The sequence below is a fragment of the Mus caroli genome, chromosome 8, assembly GCF_900094665.2.
Source record: "Mus caroli chromosome 8, CAROLI_EIJ_v1.1, whole genome shotgun sequence".
In the NCBI taxonomy this organism is placed as follows: domain Eukaryota; kingdom Metazoa; phylum Chordata; class Mammalia; order Rodentia; family Muridae; genus Mus; species Mus caroli.
This window is the reverse complement of record NC_034577.1, coordinates 5,172,354-5,177,628: the sequence shown is the minus strand read 5'-3', so window position 1 is coordinate 5,177,628 and position 5,275 is coordinate 5,172,354.

Genomic DNA, 5,275 nt, shown 5'->3' with positions numbered 1-5,275 from the left:
AGTGTTAGGCGAGGGAGTCTAGGAGAAGCCTCACGACCATGGTGGTGAACCCTGGGGGTGAACCCTGGGGGTGAGGGGGTCCTGCACCTACTCTTCTTCACCTTCACTTCATGGTCCTGTGTTGTGTTGTTTTCCCAGCATGTGCTCTGCCAATGGGATATGTGTGCCAATCAGGATAATGAATTATGGCTGCAACCTCTAACATAAATATTTTCTCTGTAAATTGATTATCTCCAGTACTTGTTATAGTAATGAGTAACTTGCTGTCCTAGTTAGGGTGACTTCTGCTGTGAAGAGACACCATGACCAAAAGCAACTTTTTTGAGGAAGGAAAGGGCATATTTCCTCGTTTGTCTAAACGTAAAACAAACAACAAAACTCACGCAGACCTTAGATGTCTCTTCTCAATACAATAAGAACAAGCTGAAGAGACAGAAAATCAGTGACTTTTCTTAGCTCTATCACAGGACTGCGGTCACTGGATGAACCATACACGACACCTTGAAAATGGAAGAGGCCCTTCAATATAACAGCAGCCACTTCATATCTACAAGGACTCACACCAAATGCCCCAAATGATTCATCAAACCACACTACACCACTCCTATACATAATATGCTTTCCTATACATAGCACATACCTCTAGAGGGTTTAACCAAGATGGCTACTCAGTAGTTAAGGGGTAGGTGGCTTATGCTGTATGGGTCCCCTGAACAAAAGGATGATCTGCATTCAGGGAGGGTGAAGTACAAGACCTCATCCTGCTACTCAAAGCTGTGCTGGTCACAGCTTGAGAGCCATTTGCTTCTGAGTATTCTGTAGAATGTGCTTAGACCATGGTGGACCTTGAGACCGCTGAAGCCATGGATGTTGGAGGAGTTAGGTAGAGAATGCAGACTACTTCACTTGAGGCTGAAGCCAGTGACAGGTGGAAAGACTTTGATGAGCTGCTGGAGGCTAGGCACAGACTAAATTGAGTTAAAAACTCCTGGGTGCCCTGTTGGTGTGGACATTTGCTTGTTTTTTGTTTTTTTTTTTTCCCTTCCGGGACTTTTATGGTTTCTCACTATAAAGACAGAAGAAAAGTCCTCTCATGGTTGCCTCAGCCTGAGAAACACTTGTGAAGGACACAGCCCAGGGGCACAGGCTCATGCCTACAAGGAGACCTGACTATAACACACACTTCCACATCACCCCAGTGAGATTTTGCGAAATAATGGGACTACAGGTAAAGACATGCCAGGGCCAGGATCTATGGAAGGAAAACCTAGACCCTGAGAGAGACTAAGACAGAATCCAGAAGGAAGGCAGAGTGGGAAGGAAATCAAATGAAGATGGGGGAAGGAGCCTGGCTGAAGCGGAGAAACTGAATTCCAACATGGGCCAGGCTAGCAAGACGGCAGTGGGCAAACGGTGCTCGTCCCCAGCCCTATAACCTGGGCTCTCCTTCAAACAGCCAAAGAAGAATGGCACTCCCACAAGTTCCCTCTGACTGCCATACATATACCATGGCAGGCACACGTGTGTGTGTGTGTGTGTGTGTGCGTGTGCATGTGCATGTGCATACACACGGGTACATGCTAAATAAAAGTAATAAAGGGAAAAATTCCAGTAAAGTTAACATTTTCATGAGGCCCCTTTTCCAGCTACAAGCCTAGTTTCCTAGGAAACCACGAACAGTAAGACATATTCTAAACCCTTCATTGAGGCTCCCCCTCTATCTTATCAGACTGCAGAATCCTTTAACCCTGATTCTAAGGAGAGAGGCAGGTGGATCTCTGGGAGTCCAAGATCTGACTGGGCTACAGAGTGAGACTTTGTCTTAAAAAAAAAAAAAGAACAGAAATATGAGGGTGGTATTCACATCAGAGTCCCTAGAACCACAGCTGGCTGTCAATCACTTCAGTAATATCCCCTTCTCTGGCTGAGAATTGAAAGAGGGACAGCCTCCGTATCTGTCCTTCCCTGGGAAATCCCTGTCAGACCTACCTGGCACACGGGAACCACTCATCTAACATGAATCAGTGGGCATATTCTAAACTACAGAACAGCAAAAAGAGATACTCTTGGAGGACCTGAGGGTGGGGATGATTTTGCCCATTGAGCAAGAAGAAAAGGCAACACAGGGGACTGCCAATCACTCATTGGCATTCAAAGTTTTAAAATGGGAAAACTCCCTAATCAAGAATTTTGCGTCCAGCAAGGTGACTGTCCAAATGCCCCGGAGAAGTAAAGACACCCTTAGTAAACCAACACAGGGGAAAGTTATTAAGGAAGCGACTTTACAAGGAATGGTGACCGCAGGTCTCTGGAGGGAAGGAAAGTCTCTATAGAGAGGGTCGGAGAATGCAGAAAGCAATGCTACTCATCTGTCCTTCCTTCCAGTGCCTTCCTGTTGGCAGAGTGGACTTATATCCAAGCCAGGTGCCCCCAAACCATGGGGAAGGGCCAAAAAATGTCCTACCTTTTGCGTTCAGGATATGGCTGCTTGCAAAGACAGCCCCCTTCCTTGTGTGCTTCAAATAAGGTTCTCTGAAGCGCTCTTGCTTTCTGTGATGTGGCCACATGCACAGGCCCTTTATGGTCTTTTCCTTGCCTCCTTCATGAGCTGACTTCTTTTGTCCTCAGGGAGGCATAAGAATGTGTTTGCTTTCGACCTTTTAGTTAAGTTCGCTTCTCTTTCTGGTGTCTGTGGCCTTGGCCAGCCTCCTACTCAAACTTTCTGGTTGCTATCTCAGCTCTCCTTCTTCTCTGCACCAGAGCTTCCAGAAATACTGTCTTGGGAAGGACCACTGTTTCCCTAACTCTAATAAGTCCCTAACCTAATCGGTGCAGATGAGCTGGCCAGGGCTTCTCTGGCTGCAGTGGTCCACAAAAGCCCTCTCTTATTATGTTTACATTTTCTGTTGCTCTAGATTTGGCCTTGACTTTGGACTGGTTCCTGGTCCCAGCTCTCAGGGATCAGCCCGTGTTACCACCTTGTCACTGTCCTGTGATACTGTGCAATTCAAACAAACTTCTGGGAAGGAAGTCCTGTGCCTTTCAACCTGGTACCATCAACAGCTCTTGCTCTGCCATTTGAACAGCATGGGCCCAGATCCTTGCATCTCATACTTGTGTGTGCTTTTTGCACACAGAAGAGCCTTCCCCTTAGTAAAAGATTCTGTAGTTTCTCCCTGAAGCCACGGGAGAGCCTTCTTTTTTGTTTGTTTGTTTGGTTGGTTTGGTTTGGTTTTTCGAGACAGGGTTTCTCTGTGTAACCCTGGCTGTCCTGGAACTCACTTTGTAGACCAGGCTGGCCTTGAACTCAGAGATACACCTACCTCTGCCTCCCAAGTGCTGGGATTAAAGGCATGCGCCACCATGCCCGGCTGAGAGCCTTCTTTTGTTTTGAATACACTTATAATTAACCTGGGATAGTATTAGACCTCCTAGCCTCCATTTCAGATGAAGAATTAGATATTTGGTCATTTATCTTTAGGGGAAAGGTTGTTTGCATTGTTCAGAAAAGAACAGTTTTAGACTGAAACAAAAGGTAGTTTTTGGAAGTTAGAGTTCTCCAGATTCGATGACCAGAGAGAGCTGTGAATGAAAGTGGCTTACTCTGGGTTGAAGGTGTGCAAAATCCTGTCATTTTAAATTCTCTAGAAAGCTGTTTTACATTACTATGGAGTCCAGACAAGATTGTTGTATTTATTTACTGATTCATGATGCCAGCCAAATGTTCCCTCACCCTGTGTTCCAGGTGTTGGGCCTGGCATGGGTTCACTGCTGAAAGACAGATCAGGGGACTGTGCCTCTCTCAAGGGGAAGTTCTCAGCAAGACAGAATACTGCTAAAGTGACTGACATCCAGCTAAGGTACTGAAAGTCTGATGCTGGTGTTACCCTCAAACTCCAATCTTGAAACACAGGAGGGAATGTCTGCAGATGTCATGAAGACGAGGGTGCTCTGGAGCCTGGAGGGAAACTACACTCAACTCTCATAAGAAGGTGGTACAGGGCAGGGCACTTGATCAAGACCTTGGTTTATGCCAGGCAGTGGTGACCCATGCCTTTAATCCCAGCACTTGGAAGGCAGAGGCAGGTGGATTTCTGAGTTCGAAGCCAGCCTGGTCTACAAAGTGAGTTCCAGGACAGCCAGCGCTACACAGAGAAACCCTGTCTCGAAAAAAAAGAAAAAAAAAAAAAGGCCTTGGGTTACATCCCCAGCACCACACACACACATAAAAAGAAAGAATGAGGCTAGGATGGTGATGGCGCACGCCTTTAATCCCAGCATTTGGGAGACAGAGGCAGGCAGATCTCTTGAGTTCCAGATCAAACTGGACTACAGAGCTAGTTCCATGATAGCCCACAGAGCTGTCCAGGGCTGCAGAGAGAAACTGTCTCAAAAAAAAACTACACATACACACACATACAAAGAGGTAGAGTGGAATCCTTACTGCCTTTGAACCTCCAGAAGAACCCTTCCTCTAAACTTCATGAATTGGACCTAATATGCAATGTTTCAGCATTAAAAGGTGGGGCCCTTTGGGAAAGAGAGTAAGCCCTGGGGCTTTGGTTTAAAAAAATGGAACTAGTGTGTGTGTGTTTTGTGTATGTGTGTGTGTGTTTTGTTTGGTTGGGTTTTTTTTTTTTTTTTTTTTGGCCTAGTGTTCTTAAGATGTTCAAAAGGGAACCCTTATCTTATGCATTCTTTTTCCCCTCCTAAGGTCTCCTGCTGGAAGCTCAGACAGAATTCTTAGCAGACAGATCCATTACTTAATAGAGTTCTCAGCCTCCAGAACTGTAGGAAACAACTTTCTCTTGGGTATAAAATAATGAGTCATTGGTATTTTACTATAGCAGCTCAAAAACTAAAAGACTCAATGAGATAGGCCACTACCCATTTTTCTTTTCAATGTCTTTAAAGAAAGCTATCGCTCTCTGGGACTAGGCCTTGAGCTCATTATGTAGTCCAGGCTGGCAAAATCCACAAAGCTGTAACCTTTTAAATAAAACTTTATTAAGAGTATTCAACTGGCTCTAACATATACATTCCTAAGAAAACTTGGGACCCCTCTGGGCATTGTTCTAATTTATTGTTTGTTTACAATAAATTATTAACAATTTATTAATTGTTCTGGTTGGTATGTATGCATGTATGTGTGCAACCCCAGCTGGCCTCCAACTTACTAAATAGCCAAGGCTGACCTTGGACAACTGATCCTTCTGATCCATCTTCTTTTTTTTTTTTTTTTGGTTTTTCGAGACAGGGTTTCTCTGTGTAGCCC